The sequence below is a fragment of the Schistocerca serialis genome, chromosome 4 (genome assembly GCF_023864345.2).
Source record: "Schistocerca serialis cubense isolate TAMUIC-IGC-003099 chromosome 4, iqSchSeri2.2, whole genome shotgun sequence".
In the NCBI taxonomy this organism is placed as follows: Eukaryota; Metazoa; Arthropoda; class Insecta; order Orthoptera; family Acrididae; genus Schistocerca; species Schistocerca serialis.
Window position 1 is genome coordinate 400,249,290 of NC_064641.1, and position 20,926 is coordinate 400,270,215.

A 20,926-nucleotide genomic window follows, 5' to 3' on the forward strand; every position below is an offset into this window, starting at 1 on the left:
AGCTATGAGCACTTGTTCAATAGATGAAATATGTTTCACAGTAGTAAAGATGAATAAGTGCTCATATCTCAAATGGTATGTATTTCAGAGCCCCTGTTTCCTAGACATTTTTGTTTCGAGTCGTCGTTCGTCATATCGCTGAGTACTTCCTCCTGGGACACCATGTATAAAGTTTATAAAGCCCCAAAAGGCTACTGAAAAGATTTCCCTTTCTAAGCAGTTTTGTGCTCCATTTGTTCATTTGTACATGTTTGCAGGTATAGGAGAGCCACCATGATGTTATGTCTCGCCTACGTAAATGTCAAAATATTTTCAAACAGTGTGACACGGTGGAAGTTTGTGGTAAGTTCCTATGGGACTAAACGGCTGAGGTCATCGGTCCCTAAGGTTACACATTACTAACTCTGACTTATATTAACTTATGCTGACGACAACTCACACACACATGCCCGAGGGAGGACTCTAACCTCCAAAGGGGGGAGCCACGCGAACCGTCGCAAGGCGCCTGATATCGCGAGGCTACCACGCGCGGCCGGCACAGTAGGGTTTTGTTTATCTCCTCCTCTACTAGTTTGTTTCCCATAGTTTGACAGGCAGCAATTGTCCCAGAATATACTATCAACGTCGACGTATAACGAAATGTTGCGAACGAGAGTCACTAATGTCTAGGGGTCAGAGAGAAAATTTTTCCCAGCAGCTGAAGTTAAAATAATCACTTGTCCCGCAGTTCATATACGCAATTCTGAAAGCGCGCTCGACGCCTGGGACGCATCCTCTGAGGTAAGAACCTTCCTCTCCATGTGTTTTAATTATGAGGCGTTGATATATTGTAACTATTTTCATTCTCAGTTTTTTGTTCCATAACATTTCCAAAACTTCGCTTTCGTATTTATAAACTAATCAGTAAGAGTCGTATTTAATTAGAATTTGGCCCCAGATTGTGTCTAATTATTCATGTTTCAATACGCGCCAGTAATCTTCCATGTTGAAAAGGATTTTTCAGTTACTCTTTACCTATTCACTACATTCTGTACAGTTGCTTGGTGAAGTCTGCTCCCTCAGTCGGTTGCTGTACCGTGACTTCCAGCTTCAGTATTGTATCTTATGAGTAACTGTTTAGAATCTACATCCAGTCGACAGGACTGAGCTGCAGGTACATTACCTTGCCTCTGTTCTCGTGCGTTATGGAGGTTTGTGCCTCCTTTTCTAAGCGTGCAGTGCTATATTGAATAATAATTGCGAGACCGAGTTTTTTACGGAAAAAAGCCTCGAATCTAGCAGTTCACGTGCTCTTGAAAAGCGAACACATGTTCCACGTTCGCCCACCTGTCGAGTGAATATTAGCTTAGAGTGTTTAGTAACATTTTTCGCCGCTTAATACTTATACTCGAATCCTTTCTGCCGATACGACAGCTATCAGTATGTTAGTACCATTGATTAGATGCTATTTTTTTGAATTATTCCCTGTATGGACTGATTTCCGAGATCTCAATCCATCAGACAGGGAAGGACCATTCCTCTGAGCGAAATTAGAATTATATTAATACCGTCAGCTGCTCATGGGCGTTGATTTATATCAACGGGGACACGTGAAAATGTGTGCCACGACCGGGACTCGAACCCGGGATCTCTTGCTTACATGGCAGACTCTCTATCCATCTGAGCCACCGAGGGCACAGAGGATAGTGCGACTGCAAGGACTATCTCGCGCACTCCTCCCACGAGACTCGCATTCTCACCTTGTATATCCACACACTACGTCCATAGTGTCCCACCCCAACACACTCATTACTCGTGGAAGACATTCTTTCCAAGTCCCGTAAGAGGTCGAGGAATATGTGTGGATCTGCACAGAAGAAGAACTATATACACTACTGGCCATTAAAATTGCTACGCCAAGAAGAAATGCAGATAATAAACGGATATTCATTGGACAAATATATTATATTAGAACTGACATGTGATTACATTTTCACACAATTTGGGTGCATAGATACTGAGAAATCAGTACCCAGAACAACCACCTCTGGCTGTAATAACGGCCTTGATATGCCTGGGCATTGAGTCGAACTGAGCTTGGATGACGTGTGCAGGTACAGCTGCCCATGCAGATTCAACACGATACCACAATTCATAAAGAGTAGTGATTGGCGTATTGTGACGAGCCAGTTGCTCGGCCACCATTGACCAGACGTTTTCAGTTGCTGAGAGATATGGAGAATGTGCTGGCCAGGGCAGCAGTCGAACATTTTCTGTATCCAGAAAGGCCCGTACAGGACCTGCAACATGCGGTCGTGCATTATCCTGCTGAAATATGGGGTTTCGCAGGGATCGAATGAAGGGTAGAGCCACGAGTCGTAACACATCTGAAATGTGATGTCCACTGTTCAATGTGCCGTCAATGCCAACAAGAGGTGACCGAGACTTGTAACCAATGGCACCCCATACCACCACGCCGTGTGATACGCCAGTATGGCGATGACGAATACACCCTTCCAATGTGCGTTCACCGCGATGTCGCCAAACACGGATGCAACCATATAGTACTAGGGACAGAAAGTTGGCTGAAACCAGACGTAAACCGTAATGAAATCCTAAACTCTGATTGGAATGTATACCGCAGAGACAGGCTGGACAGTGAAGGGGGAGGCGTGTTTATAGCAATAAGAAGTGCAATAGTATCGAAGGAAATTGACGGAGATCCGAAATGTGAAATAATTTGGGTGAAGGTCACGGTTAAAGCAGGCTCAGACATGGTAATTGGATGCCTCTATAGGCCCCCTGGCTCAGCAGCTGTTGTGGCTCAGCACGTGAAGGATAATTTGGAAAATATTTCGAGTAGATTTCCCCTTCATGTTATAGTTCTAGGTGGAGATTTTAATTTGCCGGATATAGACTGGGAGACTCAAACGTTCATAACGGGTGGCAGGGACAAAGAATCCAGTGAAAATTTTTTAAGTGCTTTATCTGAAAACTAAGCAGTTAAACAGAGAACCGACTCGTGGCGATAACATATTAGACCTTCTGGTGACAGACCCGAACTATTTGAAACAGTTAACGCAGAACAGGGAATCAGCGATCATAAAGCGGTTACTGCATCGATGATTTCAGCCGTAAATAGAAATATTAAAAAAGGTAGGAAGATTTTTCTGTTTAGCAAAAGTGACAAAAAGCAGATTACAGAGTACCTGACGGATCAACACAAAAGTTTTGTCTCAAGTACAGATAGTGTTGAGGATCAGTGCACAAGGTTCAAAACCATCGTAAAATATGCGTTAGATGAGTATGTGCCAAGCAAGATCGTAAGAGATGGAAAAGAGCCACCGTGGTACAACAACCGAGTTAGAAAACTGCTGCGGAAACAAAGGGAACTTCACAGCAAACATAAACATAGCCAAAGCCTTGCAGACAAACAAAAATTACGCGAAGCGAAATGTCGTGTGAGGAGGGCTATGCGAGAGGCGTTTAATGAATTCGAAAGTAAAGTTCTATGTACTGATTTGGCAGAAAATCCTAAGAAATTTTGGTCGTATGTCAAAGCGGTAGGTGGATCAAAACAAAATGTCCAGACACTCTGTGACCAAAATGGTACTGAAACAGAGGATAACAGACTAAAGGCCGAAATACTAAGTGTCTTTTTCCAAAGCTGTTTCACAGAGGAAGACTGCACTGTAGTTCCTTCTCTAGATTGTCGCACAGATGACAAAATTGTAGATATCGAAATAGACGACAGAGTGATAGAGAAACAATTAAAATCCCTCAAAAGAGGAAAGGCCGCTGGACCTGATGGGATACCAGTTCGATTTTACACAGAGTACGCGAAGGAACTTGCTCCCCTTCTTGCAGCGGTGTACCGTAGGTTTCTAGAAGAGCGTAGCGTTCCAAAGGATTGGAAAAGGGCACAGGTCATCCCCGTTTTCAAGAAGGGACGTCGAACAGATGTACAGAACTATAGACCTATATCTCTAACGTCGATCAGTTGTAGAATTTTGGAACACGTATTATGTTCGAGTATAATGACTTTTCTGGAGACTAGAAATCTACTCTGTAGGAATCAGCATGGGTTTCGAAATAGACGGTCGTGTGAAACCCAGCTCGCGCTATTCGTCCACGAGACTCAGAGGGCCATAGACACGGGTTCACAGGTAGATGCCGTGTTTCTTGACTTCCGCAAGCCGTTCGATACAGTTCCTCACAGTCGTTTAATGAACAATTGTGAGATTGGATTGAAGAGTTCCTAGATAACAGAACGCAACATGTCATTCTCAATGGATAGAAATCTTCCGAAGTAAGAGTGATTTCAGGTGTGCCGCAGGGGAGTGTCGTAGGACCGTTGCTATTCACAACATACATAAATGACCTTGTGGATGACATCGGATGTTCACTGAGGCTTTTTGCGGATGATGCTGTGGTATATCGAGAGGTTGTAACAATGGAAAATTGTACTGAAATGCAGGAGGATCTGCATCGAATTGACGCATGGTGCAGGGAATGGCAATTGAATCTCAATGTAGACAAGTGTAATGTACTACGAATACATAGAAAGTTAGATCCCTTATCATTTAGCTACAAAATAGCAGGTAAGCAACTGAAAGCAGTTAATTCCATAAATTATCTGGGAGTGCGAATTAGGAGTGATTTAAAATGGAATGATCATATAAAGTTGATCGTTGGTAAAGCAGATGCCAGACTGAGATTCATTGGAAGAATCCTAAGGAAATGCAATCCGAAAACAAACAAAGTAGATTACAGTACGCTTGTTCGCCCACTGCTTGAATACTGTTCAGCAGTGTGGGATCCGTACCAGATAGGGTTGATAGAAGAGATAGAGAAGATCCAACGGAGAGCAGCACGCTACGTTACAGGATCATTTAGTAATCGCGAAAGCGTTACGGAGATGATAGATAAACTCCAGTGGAAGACTCTGCAGGAGAGACGCTCAGTAGCTCGGTACGGGCTTTTGTGGAAGTTTCGAGAACATACCCTCACCGAAGAGTCAAGCAGTATATTGCTCCCTCCTACGTATATCTCGCGAAGAGACCACGAGGATAAAATCAGAGAGATTAGAGCCCACACAGAGGCATACCGACAATCCTTCTTTCCACGAACGATACGACACTGGATTAGAAGGGAGAACCGATAGAGGTACTCAAGGTACCCTCCGTCACACACCGTCAGGTGGCTTGCGGAGTATGGATGTAGATGTAGATGCTGTAAACAGAACCTGGATTCATCCGAAAAAATTACGTTCATTCATACACCCAGGTTCGTCGTTGACTACCATCGCAGGCGCTCATGTCTGTGATGCTGAGTCAAGGGTAACCGCAGCCATGGTCTCCGAGCTAATAGTGCATGCTGCTGCAAACGTCGTCGAACTGTTCGTGCAGTTGGTTGTTGTCTTGCAAACGTCCCCATCTGTTGACTCAGGTATCGAGACGTGGCTGCACGATCCGTTATATCCATGCGGATAAAATGCCTGTCATCTCGACTGCTAGTTATACGAGGCCGTTGGGATCCAGCACGGCGCTCCGTATTACCCTCCTGAACCCACCGATTCCGTATTCTGCTAACAGTCATTGGATCTCGAGCAACGCGGGCAGCATTGTCGCGATACGATAAACCGCAATCGCGATAGGCTATAATCCGACCTTTATCAAAGTTGGAAACGTGATGGTACGCATTTCCCCTCCTTACACAAGGCATTACAACAACGTTTCACCAGACAACGCTGGAGGACATATTTACATTGTTAGTTACATCCTACAGCGCGGCTGCCGATTGCTATTCTAGGGGATCCCGACAGCCTGGTACTTGCGCTATTTGCGTATCGGGTGTGTTTAGTTTGTAATTTCCGTTAGTAGTATGTAGTGTGTGGGTGTTATTTCGTAACAGACGCGTCGATAAGCTAGTACTCGGGCATTTGCGCGTAAGATGTAGAATTTACCTTTCTGTTTCGTGTTTCTATGCTTCCTATTTCGTTTAAAGCGTCTACAGAGCAGCTGTTAAGACCTGTGTCGGGTGTGTGGAACGCTGGTACTTATTTATCAAAAGTTTCACAAGTAAACTCCACTTAATTTGGTTTCCATCTTTATTTATAGACCATTTAAGTTACGTGATACGCAAGCTTATGTGAGTTTGAATGTACTAACGAAGTTTATTGTGTTGCAGGCAGTAATTAGAATCACTATAATGAGTGGGTTGTTCATGTATGATATTGTATCCTGTCCGTCTCTGGTAGCTGAGTGGTCAGCGCGACGGAATATCATGCCTAACGGCCCGGGTTCGATTCCCGGCTGGGTCGGAGATTTCCTCCGCTCAGTGACTGGGTGTTGTGTTGTCCTTATCATCATCGTTTCATCCTCATCGACACCATCGACACGCAAGTCGCCTAAGTGGCGTCAACTCGAAAGACTTGCACCAATATACCCGACGGCAGGCCCTAGCCACACGGCATTTTCATATACCCAGTTATTCATGTTCATGTTCACGAATGATTTGATGTGCTTGGAGATACTGTACCATTAGCTATATTTATATTCATGAGTATGCTTAGCTGGCCAGCTGCTTTATATGATGTCTTATTTTCATTTGCTGTACACTTGTTTTACTTAATCCATTTAAACATTTAAACTAAGATTTGCGCTTGGCCGTATTTCTCTGTTCTGTCTGTTTTTGGTGTAAGTTGCTAGTCGTTTCCATTTGTAATATTCTAAACTTGCTCGGTACTGAAGCTGCAGCTATGAAGCTTTACTTTTTCGGTAAGTAGTAGCTCTTGTGGGTGAGAACTATTTAATTCTTTTATTACGCTGTAACGAAGTGTTTGGTATTCCACATGTCTATTTCTGTAACCTCAAAGGTAGGAACGGAACCCTTACCAGATCAGTTTGTTGTCTTTCTGTCTGTCTGTCCGACTGTAAAATACCATTTTCATCAGAAAAGAGTAGACGTGTCAAGTTGAAATTTATGTCACGTACTGAAGTCTACTGTCTTTTGGAGGCGCAAAATATTGAAGCTTTTAAGTCAATTCAGTCAAAAGATACAGCCATTTCTGTCACATAATTTGATACTCGGAAACTCACTCATTAAAACCGATAGGGTACTTATCGTTTACCTAGTAACATGAAATTCTTGATTTCTAATAATGTCACATGCAAACGATTTATTTTTGTTATTTGTCAACCGACATCAAAATTAAAACTGAAACGTTCTCGAAAGTCTTGAAATTCCCAGGGCTGATATTTTACCAGTATCGATGTCAATAAAAGGCAAGAATCGTCTAAATTCTCGATTCCATGGATGGATGAACTGTCTGTATACGTAATTAAACTTGCACGGAGCGCTCTGTGAGCGAGTCCCACTCACGCCAGGCCATTTTGTTCACTCTACAGTGTTGTATTTTACCGCTAAAATTAGCATTAAAATTGGCCTCTATACACGCAGAGATTTTGTATTTAGATTTCATCATGGTAAACTGTGAAAACTAACTGGTTTCTCTTATTGTCATTAACTTGTGAATTATGCAAATCTGTAATTTGAGGAACTGTGGGCAACATGTACATCTAAGTAATCTATACTGAATGCTTTTCATTTTGATCTTGTCTTGCACATTATATCTGGTGCCTTTTCTTTTCGCTTCCTGTCAAAACCGCGAATCAGAAAAATTGTAATAATTTTTGTCACTTCGCCAAATAGTTCTTAAAGGTTGGGTGCCTCCCCTCACGTGTTCAAGTTGAGCGTTTGAAGGCTAATAAGTTTGTCGAACTGTATGGTCATTTTCTGGATTGCTACTGAAGTGGGTATTTAAGTGTTAGTAGAATTGTGATATATTTTCTTTGCAATACTTGACTTTGCGTAATAATTACAAGGGCCACCAACCCATGCATAAAGGTCTTACTGGTATGAAACTTCCCGGCAGATTAAAACTGTGTGCCCGACCGAGACTCGAACTCGGGATACTGGCAGATGTAAAGCTGTGAGTACCGGGCGTGAGTCGTGCTTCCGTAGCTCAGATGGTAGAGCACTTGCCCGCGAAAGGCAAAGGTCCCGAGTTCGAGTCTCGGTCGGGCACACAGTTTTAATCTGCCAGGAAGTTTCATATCAGCGCACACTCCGCTGCAGAGTGAAAATCTCATTCTGTCTTACTGGTTACCTGTGTTGTAGTTGTATTTCTTACCACTTGCTAGATATTACTGTAACGAAATTCGTCTGTTTAAAATTGATTATATTATCTGACAACAGTAAATTACTATTCCCCTGACCAGCTCCGTGTATATTTGACGTTGAGAGGCTTGTACCGAAGGCTTCAGGCTATAGGAAAGAAGTGAAGGAAAAGTGCGGAGCCGCGCTGTTAACGGGTGCTCCCGCCTTAGTGAACTGGCGCACGTAACTTGCCGGCGGCAGTGGTTCTCTCCGTGGGAGCGAGTTGTCACTGTGCTGCGAATCCTGAGTATCTCTGACTTTTCCTTCGGATCGGCTAGGTGGGGAATCCGAAACAATGTTGTATACTAAACTTACTTACATTATTGTCAAGATACCTGAGTTAGATTTAGGATGTGTGGATTACAACTGTCAGCGTAGTTCTAACATCGGCTCTCTAAATTTTCCCAGCAGGATTTCAACAGAACAGCTAGCACAAAGATTCCCATTTCTGTTTTATTTTCTTATATTTCTTCCAACAAGTGTAAGATTTCGTCTTTCGTTCTTTATTACTGATTTTCCGTTTTAATTCTATTAGACGTAGCTTCTCTAATGTACTGCCTTGGACATATGATGCTATTCTTTACTACTGTTTACCTACAAAGTGTAATGCCAGTCACAGTTGTACGACCTCGAACGAGTCCCGTACATCTATGGAGAACGAATCCACCTCTTTACAAGCGTACAGACTTGCTCGCTCACAGTGGATGTAATACTAAATATTCTTGGATGGCCAGAGGCATAGAGTGCTTCCGTCTCCAGTAGTAACCGTCACATACACACTGTATCCCGCCTAATCGCTGTTACTAGGAATAAAGATGACAAACACACAGTGAGTGCAGTGAGAGGAAAACAACAAATTATTGTGCACCACAGTCTTGAATTTATTAGGACTATAACTTTGCTAGTAGTGGTTCAGGTGGTAGGTCGCAAGTGTTACACAGTAAGCTTAGACATTTGTAAACACAACGCCAGCAAAGTATTAATTGATGTGTGATTGAATCATTAGGTTGAATATGTAAGTTTACGAGCCCGATTCTCGTAATTTTCTGAAATTTTTTCTGCTTTAACATGACATTTGCGGTAGAGGCTCGTAATAAGCAGGGTAAGACCTGTGGTGAGGCACGCATTACGGACAGAGCGTGCAGAGAATGGTTTCATCGTTTCAAGAACAGTGATTACGACTTCGTAGACTGGCACGACGGTGGAAGAGAAAAGGTTTCCGAAGCTACTGTAACCGACGGAAACAGTCACAGGAGATTGTTATCAAAATGATTTGATGCGTTTGAGCCGAACACTGATAGACAAACGGCCGCAGTACAGCGATGGACACAAAAAGTCGATTTTTCAGAGTGACGCTGCTCGACTCCATGTCGGAAAACTCTTCAAGAGATACATGGAAACGTTGATGTGGGAATTACTAGCACACTCTTAGTATTCTCCAGAAACTAGTCCCTTTGACTACCACCTTCTTCGATCAGTAGCATATGGCCAGGCTGACCAATACTTCCGGTGGTATGAACAAGAGCAAAACAGGATCGATGCACGGATCTCCTCAAAAAATGTACAGTTCTTCTGCCGTGGGATTCGTATTCTGCCTCAAAGATGTGAGAAAGTAGTTTGCAGCGATGGCTAGTAATTCAAGTGGTAAACGTTTTTAAATTTTTCACAATAAAGTCTTGAACGTCAACAAAAACTGACGAAAGCAGAATTCTACACCTAATGTCTACTGTTTCCAGAACACCAGGAAGTTTAATATCTACCGTATTTATTTAGGATATAATTACAAACCAACTGAGAAAAATATATGACTGAAACAGCTGTGAAAGAGAGGAAAATAACAAAACCGAAAAACATCTTTAACATTAAAAAAACTAGTAATTCTTAATGGTAAACACTCTTCGTTACACATGTTCGGTGGCGGCGTGGAATGAACCGCGTTACCATTGAGTTTCGTTCGTGACTAAACGTATGCTGAAGAATGGAAGAGCTGTGAGTAGCAAGTAACTGGTTGCAATTCATCTCCCGAAAACATCCAAGCATATTGTTTACATCTTGAGACCTACCTGTCCAGTTTGCCTTCATTAATTCGTGTTTCAGCCTCGTTTTTACTGTCTCAAACAAGGGCATTTTATCGCACTACTGCCTATGGGACACTCTTTGTCGGACGTCTCGATTATAGACCTTCTACTATGTGCGCTACACAGCAATACACTGCAATGCATCAGAGGATCATTATGGCAAAACAGAATCTTGACGTCACTCTTGTGAGCTAATTTTGTAAACGTCACCAAAAAACTTCGCAGTGTGCATAATAAAAGCGAAGGAACCATTGTGAACCCAAGTCACTGCTTTCTGTATTCAAATCACGTGACTGTTGGTAGAAGAGCGTGTATTTCTTCCTTCACGTAGATCTTGAAGACCATTTATAATAATAGTTCACCATTAATGGTAAAAACAGAAATAACTGAATGGGTTCAGTTATTTCTGTTTTTACCATTAAGTTTTGTCACTGCGCAAGGGAGTTCTTAACGCTTTCAAAGTCGTACGATACGTCACTCTTCTGTTGCCCTACAAATGTCCTTGTGTACCTTCTCATGTAAAGAAAACAAATGTTCATAGTCTCCCCTGAACGTAATCTGTCCTCTGTCCCGACAGTCACAACAAACCCTCCACATGAACTTTTTACTATAGATCCGCGCATTTTAATCTATATTCGGAAAATATAATTCAGCATACACGAATGCTGCTACCACAAAAACAACGACGTATATACAGCAGTCACAGCAAAGTAAAACAGTGTGTCCATTCAGTTTTACCACCAGCGCAAACCAAAACATGCAGTGCAATTATAGAACACGACAACACAACCAAATCAAACAACACAATCAGTCCAGGGGCCTAACTGGCTACAGGTATACATGTTGCTGTGAAAGGCGTCAATACGTGTTACTTCCAAGCGCTAATCTCATCCATGTCATAATCAATATTTTCATACGTAGAAAACACTCTCGAATAAACACGAGCAACCCAAAATGACCGAGCGAGGTGGCGCAGTGGTTAGACACTGGACTTGCATTCGGGAGGACGACGGTTCAATCCCGCGTCCGGCCATCCTGATTTAGGTTTTCCGTGATTTCCCTAAATCGCTCCAGGTAAATGCCGGGATGGTTCCTTTCAAAGGGCACGGCCGACTGAGACCGATGACCTCGCTGTCTGGTCTCCTTCCCCACGACAACCAACCAACCCAAAATGATATAGTACTTTACAAGTCGCAACGGTAGCATCGATGAACCAACGAGAAACATATCTGCTGGATTACAAATGTAGTCTACTTTCTCAGTGATCTGTTACAATATAGTGTTCATTAATACAAAGGATTTAAGATTTTAATTCATATTTCCATAATAATTAAATAGCTTATTCAGTTTTATAAATTGGTGATCAAGTATGTTTTGCCTTCATTGATAAATATTTGACAACCATTTATATTTGGGAATGATACTGTAACAGTGCGGGGTAGCGCAGATGTTGGCACACTGAACTCGCATTCGGGAGGACGAAAGTTCAAACCCGCTTCTGGCCATCCTGGTTTTCCGTAATTTCCCTAAATCGATTTTGAAAATCCTGGGATGTTTCCCTCGAAAGGGCACTGCCAATTTCCTTCTCCATCCTTCCCTAATCCGTGCTCCTGATCTCGTTCTGGACGGGACGTTAAGCGTTAATCTCCGCCTCCTCCTCCTCAGCTTCCCCTGCCTGTGAGGCGATGAGTCTTTCAATAGGCTGACAAACGAATGTATGCAGCTGAGCGGTATGCCCTGAATATTTACTCAGTGAGGGGGGCCGGCATGCTACGAGGAGCACCATTTATCATGACTGGGATATTCACAACACAAAAATAAGCTGCTTACCTGGAAGCTGGTCATCTTTTTACAAACAGTCTCCGCTGATTTTTGACCTACTACTACCCTAATAACTGCATTTCCCAATGTAAATTCTACATTTACCCCACAACCCACTTTACTGTGTGCGGTAGAGTGTACTTTCTACGCCACTGCCATTTCTCCGCTTCCTGGTCCTTTCACGGAAAGCAGTGGGGGCAGGAGCGAGACGCTGAGAGTGCGGGATCGGCGGACCACCTTCGGTGTACAGGGTGTTCATTTTAACTGAAGACGTTGAAATATCTCTAAAACAACATAATGGATCAAAAAAAGATATAGTGTTTCAATAGTGGGGGGAAACTTTGAAATCTTCTACTGGAAGCTCCAAACTTTATCGCAGATTACGATTCTACTGCAAAATCTAAATGCGTTTCGTCTTAAACATTTTCTTCGTTTCGACAGAGGTGGCACTATAATCAGAGGAATAGAAAAGAGCACACAATTGTAATATACGACGTGCTACTTAATGACCATTGAATATCCAGTTGCACGTGGGACCATACCTCCATGTTGTGACAGTAGAACAGGCAAGTACTTCATAACTTGTAATTGGAAACCCCATGTCCATCGTTGTATTCCTCTGACATATCGTCCAAGGGAGTACGCTCCTCTATTGTACCGATTGGAGTAAGTGTTCAAACGTAGTACGACTTCAGTAGTTGAAGTGATCCGCTTTTCAAATGACCGTACACAGGACAGGAGTATACTCGTATCTGCAGGAATATCACCATAGGCGGTTCTGATGCAATCTACCACGTCTTCACGGCCTGTTGGCACTTGCTGGTATACCTTGTCTTCTAAATATCCCCACAGAGAGAAATCCAGCGGCATCAAATCAGGCGACCTAGAGGACTATTTAATAGAGCCACCTCTGCCGATCCACCGACCGGTGTAAACACGGTCTTATACTTCGTGTGCTTCAGTTCCATAATGTGTTGGGCAATCACGCTGAAAACACATACATTGTCGAACGTCCAGGGCAACATCCTGCATTAACGCCGGCAGTTCCTCTTCCAAAAACGTTCGAAATATGCGTCTATTCAACGTGCCGTCGAAACAATACGGACTAATGAGTTTGTAACCACGATGACACACCACACGTTAACCAAGTACGTTAATGGGCAGCCTGCCGTAACCTGTGGAGATTGTCTACGCTCAAGAAGTTCGCGTTATGACTGTTAACGCTATCATGGTTCAAATGGCTCTGAGCACTATGGGACTCAACTGCTGTGGTCATCAGTCCCCTAGAACCTAGAGCTACTTAAACCTAAATAACCGAAGGACATCACATACACCCATGCCCGAGGCAGGATTCGAACCTGCGACCGTAGCAACAGCGCGGCTCCGGACTGGAGCGCCTAGGACGACACGGCCACCGCGGCCGGCTAACGCTATCATGGTTTGCGAATGTAGACTCATCAGAAAATAGTACGTCGGCAAAAAACATGGTGGTAGTTTGCATTTGTTGACGTTCCCATTCACAAAACACTACCTGACTATGGAAATCGGCGCCATAAGTTTCGTGATGCACTAACAATTGGTACAGATGGCACTTAATGACGATGCGGACATACCGGAATCGCGGTGTAATTGCTGGGCGCTTATAAGTGGGTTGTGGTGCACTGATGTTATTACAGCTATTTCATTAGCCGCTCCTGTAATACATTTGCTTCGTCTCCTTTTGCCGGTCTGCACGCTGCCAAGAACGAACGAGAGCGAGCTCTCTCTGGGAAGTGCTCGGCATACAAGGCCGTCTCCACAGATAAGGATCATCCAATTTCTTCTTCTGGGATTGTAACTTTCATGGTCCACTTCCATGTCTGTTCTCCAAATGATAGGAAGGCCTGCAGGCAATAAACACTATGTAAGAATTGTGATGTTTTAGCCGCTATCTGTTCTTCGTCTGCACGATACGTCAGCTCTGGTCGTAGTGTACTACCTGTTATGATACGTTAGTTGCGTACACGACCACGGTGGCGAGTCGAGTACTCTCACGCCGGCCGCTGTGGCCGAGCGATTCTAGGTGCTTCAGTCCGAAACCGTGCGCCTGTTACGGTCTCAGGTTCGAATCCTGCCTCGGGCATGGATGTGTGTGATGTCTTTAGGTTAGTTAGGTTTAGGTACTTCTAAGTCTAGGAGACTGATGACCTCAGATGTTAAGTCCCATATTGCTTAGAGCCATTTGAACCATATTTTCTAGTACTCCCTGTTCGATATGCCGAGGAATACAACGTTGAGAACGGGGTTTACAATTAGAAGTTATGAAATACTGACCTGTCCTACCCTTGCAGAATGGAGGCGTGGTCCTATGTGCCACTGGATATTCCAAGGCCATTGAGTAGCATGTCATAAATTATGATTGTATCCCGATTTCTATTCCACTGATTACAGCACCCTCTGTGACGAAATGAATGTTCCAGCCAAACGGATGTAGATAATTCTCGTAGAATCGTAATCTGCAATACAAAACGGGAGTTCTCATTGAACATTTCAAAGTTGCCGCCCGCCCACCACGCACGGATTGGTGTGACTGATCTAGTATGGTATCGTTGGATGACCCCATCCCCGACAGACAAATTGGAACTGTATCTGTTCTTCATCCGATGTGTAGTTTTCGAGATATTTCAATGTCTTCAGCAAAAATGAGCACCCTGTATAGGGGCTACAATTTCTATGATCTTTCCATCGTGGTCATTTTGGCATGTATATGTGGGAAGAAGTGATATGTAACGGGACTCTTCGTAGTAATATGGGGTGATCATGGCGTACTTCACACTTAAATAGCCATGAAAAGGGCTAAGTTCGCCAGAGTTCCTAAGTCAATAACATTTCTACTTTCATCTTGACTTTCACCTTTTCACTGTCCGCAGCCATCACCAACATCTTGTCATCGATGACCTTTATCTCAAGATGTTATCAGTTAGTCAATTAATATTAAGAAATGAAAAACCCTCTTCAATCTCACACAACGCCCTGTTCTCCTTCTTCACCTATTTTTATGTAAATAATGTAATTTATACTACTTTTTAGGCCAGAGGTATATATACTTTGGATGTAATGAATATTCTTGACTTTAATCTGTGTGTTATTAATTTTTTTAATATTTTACTGTATATTTGTTTCTATTTTTAGTGCTACATTCTGACTTGTTGGAGACAGGGAACTGTACACTGGAAAAGATGCAATTTGGCACCATTGTTACATATCATTTTAATTCTGATTGGCTGGAAAAAGAGAAGAGGTGCGATGTACAACACACACATTTGTTCTATTCCCATCAACTTGGACTACTACCTTACGACTGTGTGACGAAGCGAGCTGGGATAATTTTAATTCCCCTCTTGTTTTGCCATCTACCTCCTTAAATTCTTTTCTTCACTTTCAACAATTTACCATTAACATACGTGAATATAATCTGCATTTTCATAAAATAGAAAGGTTGGCCCTCAGTTTTAAAGAATATAACACCAGATCTAATTTTGTGCTTAGTTTATGTACGTAATTGATTCTATAATTTATGTCAACTATTACTGGTTAGTATTTTTCATTATATGGTAAAATCAGTAATTGTTTCGGAACTTAAACTCTATTGTTTACATGTAAGTAAATATAAATTCTATACTAATTATAAACATTTGGAAGACGAAATATTAGTCATCTTAAAGTACTTATTTTGTTCTATTTGAAAACATGTTAGCAAAGTCAGCCCTTAATTAATTCCAAAGTAATTAACAGTTTTGTCAAAGATGTTATTTGCCTAACGATATTTGTTAATTTCGTGATTTAAACAATTAATTTGGCCAAACTCTTGCAGTAGAAAAAACTGTTAAAAAACACAATTTTTCGATATAATCAGTTAATGTAATGATTGAAATTTTTATTGAAATTTCTGTAGATTTAACTTCGAACAATGTATCGTTTCAGCGCGGATTATTGTGGTGATATACAAGGGGCCGATTTTTGGTCACGGACAGTCAGTCCACGGCCGATTGTCAGACGAGAAACCTGTGTTGGTTAGAAGAATAATGCTTCAAATTAACTGTGAAGAAGTGTCAAATAAATAGGCCGTGTGTAAAAGCAATGGCAGTGGCTGTTTCCATGCGTACCTGTTTATTCTTCAAGAACTGTGAACTTTTTGTTTAGTTTTTTACTGTTCATAGATGTTCAATAGTAAACTATTGTAACAGTATGAGGAGGGTTGCCTGCAAACGATTAATGAGGCTTATCTAAAGTTAAACAATAGTGCACTGGCCATATAACTGTGTATTATTAGGGAGTTTTGAACAGTGAAATTAAACTACTGTGAAACAAAACTGTGCACCTGTCCTCTACATTATAATCGGTAGTCAGTATCGGAATCCACAACCCATTTTTCAGCCAGTGTAGCAACGCAACGCAACAATGAAATTAAAGTAATGTGAAACAAAACTGTGCACCTGTCGGCTACGTTATTTACAGTAGTCACCATCGGAATACACAGCCCATTTTTCAGCCAGTGTAGCAATGTATTACGTCGACACCGAGGACAAACGAAGAAATAAATAAAGTAGGCGAACCGCTACAACTGGTTGGAGATAGGGGTAATGGACTGTGTGATTGGTTGAATATAGGGGGAGGGAGGGGTTTTCTAATTTTTTCCACCGATGCGATTGGACTGTACCATCTTGAATTTTTCACACTACAATTGGCTGCAGATAAGGAGTACTGCCGTGTGATTGGTTGGGGACAGGAGAAAGGAGAGTTTTTTAAATTTTCCACTAACAGAATTGCAGTATTTCCACCCTCTTGGATTTCTCGTTCGCTCTTCCATATTTAATACTGTACCATGGTCGGCTGGAGATAGGTAGGGTAAGGGGACATTGAGGTGTGGGGAATGGGATGGGAAGAGTTTCTCATTTCTAATTATTGACTAACTGATAGATTGATTGATGTAGTTGATAGATGACATGATGAATTCAAGGTCATTGAAGAATCATACATAACTTTTTCTGAATCATTTGATGGTTACATGATGTCAGTCAAGGTCAGGGTTTTGACCAAGGTCAACGTCGTAATTCTTTGAACTATGAGAAATCTTGCACACTTCACACTTTTCAAGGACATTTAAGTGCACAGTGCTTCAGCATTACCTTATCGTTGTTATTGCTCTTCATCCTCGTAATTCTAACAACTGATCTCTCTGTGACGCACGACTTCTATCTTACAGCATCTGCCAATGGAATGCGACGAACTCACCTTAATGCTCTGTCCAAAATGAATTCTACATAGTAAGGGCCCCATACTTACAAGTAAAATTCCAGAATTGGTAGAACAGATGACTTACCTTCTCTTAGGATTATGCCAACAAATCCTGGCATCTGGTTTTCATAAAACTAGTTTTCTGTAGTCGCTCAGCTTCAGGTCACTCCAGACGGTTTCTGACAGATTTTTTTACACTCGTTATTTTTTCCAGTAATTGATAGCCAATAGTGTAAACGAACAGTAATAGATTTTGCAGCTTATTTAAGTGTAGTACGTTAAATTACTTTGACAGTCAACTGTACGAAATCCTGACACTCTTACTGCATTTCGCCGTGGATTTGAGTCATTGAAGTGGACTTATAGGAAAGATGAGAAGATTCTGCGTAGAATCAGCGAGGATATGAATAAATCTGAAATATTAATCAGAAGAAAGAACAGTATGAGAGGGCACGTGTGGAACTTGGCTACGCTCACAGGAGATAAGGAATCCAAAGTGTAAATGATAACTGCTTCCAATTTACCACAGTGGTGAAGGGGATGCCCAGGCAAAAAGTTTTGATATAGGACACTTGTGGGCTATTAAGCCGGTAAACTGTCTCAAACTGACCTACGAAAACCGCTTAAGGTACAGGACTAGCGCATCGCACGAGGATTTCAACACTCTCTCACTCTCGCTCTCGCTCCCTTTGCGAAAACTGCTAGCCCTAGAGAAAAAAATGAAAAAAATGAATAGTACATTTCTCTGTAGAGAACTCAATGAATGAGGATTGAACAAAATATGTAAATATAGACGAAAATGTACACTTCAACATTAATGCCGTTTCTAGCCAAGCGTTCAGGTTTCGCGTATGTATTTGACCACGAACGTCATCTGTGTAGTGTCCTCAATATGCGGCAAGTGTCGATTGTGGCGAGAACAGTGTTCAGTGTAGTCGTGAGTGCGTTGTGTGGGAGCGCCGTGGTTTTGAACGTGGGTAGCTGTAGGCGCTCGTCTGGTGGGAAGAGGCACCATTGCCAAGATATCTACCACATACAGGGAAAGCAGGAAAACATTCCATAAGTCACAACTCGAACGAAAATATGTGCTGCATAATGGTGATGGACCGTCACTGAAGAGGATTGTTGTTAAAAGTAAGAAGATGACAGCTGAAAATGTCACTGCAGAACTGAATGTCGCACTCGTGAACCCTGTTATCACAGAAACAAATGGAATGGAGAGCCATAAGTAGTAAACTACAAGCAGATCTGGACTTCCAAAGCCAGCGATCACTGATGCAAATACCTATAACAAGAAAATGTGATGCCAAAGCAATAAAACCTACACTTTGCGGCGATGGAAGTCAGTCGTTTAGTCATATGAGTGTTCTTGCACACTGTTCCCAACTTCTGGCCGAGCTAACGTGCGAAGAGTGAAAGATGTCAGGGGCTGGGTGATAATTTGGGCAACCACATCATGGTATTCCACATGCATCATGATTACTCTGTATAGTCGCATTTTGGTCAAGGATTATGAAGCCAGTTTGACTGATCAGGATCAGATCATGCTACAACGTTTATTGACAAGTGGTGATACTGTGTTCGAAGACAACAGGGTCCTTGTTTACACAACTCGCATCACTCACTCCTCGTTTTATGACCTTCCGCTTCTCCCCTGCCTACGACAGTCACCATATCTCAATATTATGGAGGCATTTTGCTCTGCTTTGGAGAGAAGGGTGTGACCAGTAGCCGCCTCTATCATCGTTACCGGAACTTTCCATTGTTTTTCAGGATATATGATATAAAATTTTCTTGAAAACGATAAATTATCCATATTTATCAGTTTCGAGATCTGTATTTATCCATTCTCAGGCTGTTTTGAATTTCAACAGTTTTCCCATACCGTATCAGGGATGGTGATGTGCTAAGTTTTTGGTTTTTCTTATTTTTTTGCATCCCCTGTAGTTTAAATTTGTAAGAGATGCGTGTATGCTAAAGCCAGCGGTTTTCGAATCATTCAATAAAAACATACAAAAGTGACCTTCAAGCGCACTTTCAGCTCCATATGTCTCTACAACTAACACCGCTACCACGAACTGCACCTGCTGTTTCAGAAATTTTAGTATGTTGGTATGTGTACCCCCTCCCACCACTGTACAAAGGGTTGAAACTACATAAGTTTTTTCCCAATTGACAGTCCCAAGATGATGGTTTTTGTGGTCCAGGAATTATGGTGCTGGATGCATAAAGTTACATGGCCGGTACTTTCAGCTGTCAGCATTATTGCGACACCAAACTCCGTCCCCATGTGAGACTTTTCAGTTGTACATTTCGTTCCAACTGCAATTTTAAGGCTGACTATAAGTCACCGCATTGAACTAAGCAAGTGGGGAAGCTCTTGAAACGAAAGAATATTCAGTGGCTGGATTTACTTTCCCGTTCCCCTGACTTAAATTCAATCGCGCACGTGTGGGATGCCTTGGGAAGACGTACTGCAACACGCCCACTTGAGAGAACCATCCGGCAGTTGTAAGCTGCGATGGAGGAGGAATGGAGCGCCCTGCTACAACGTTCCGATCGGTAGGGGAGCAAGTTGCAGAGCATGCAGTGCCGTCCGTGGGGGTCATACGCATCGTTAATAAACATGTCTCACCCTTACTAATGTCAAGGGAACAATCAAAACTCGCTTTGACTTCAGTGCAGTTATCTTCTTTGTAGTTTTTTCGCCTCTCTGCGGGCTTTATCAGTTGCCTTCTGTACTATACTGTAACAGTTCTTTCTATGTAAGGTCCAAATTTCGTCAGCTATATTACTTGGCAAAGACCCATCATGCCAAAGTTACTGTCGTCTTACGTTTTGCACACCAGTGTATAAGATCCCACTGGCCGTGTCTCGACGGGACGGTACTATGCTCGTCATCCGCTTGGACCTGGCTTGTTAGTCTTTGGTTCGTACAGACCAGAGAACTTGACGTGGACTGGGCGGCGTGAGATATGCATCGTGTACAGCTACATTATTTCGGAAATAATTAATGTGGCCTACGCACACTACATGCACAGGATTTTCCCCACAGGTAATGTGTCTTCAAAACACCACTTTTGGCGTAACTGATTCGGTATATTTGAAAATGAAATTTCGCGAATACATCTACATCTGCGAGGATACTCTGAAAACCACACTGAAGTGGATAAAACGTTCTCGGTTTTCCAGCCGCGTCAATTCGAATAATATGCTCGAGCTTTCGATGGCCATCTCCGCCATTGTCCTCAGGAGTTCACTGACTGCCGGGGCTGTTACGGTCTCTCGCTTATATAGGCATGATGACATTATCAGCAACCAATCAGATCGATCCAATGTGGCGCGCGCGCGTAAGTCGACCCGGGCAGCTCGTGGCAGCACCGGTGACGTCAGGTGGCGCCAGTGGAAGGCGCCACGTTTGAAACTGCCGCTCGCGCGTCGCGCATTTGTCTCTGCTTACTTTCGATGTCCAACACCAGTCCCCATGCCCTGCTGAGGGCATACCTATAAAAGCGAGAGACCGTAACAGCCCCGGCAGCCAGTGAACTCCT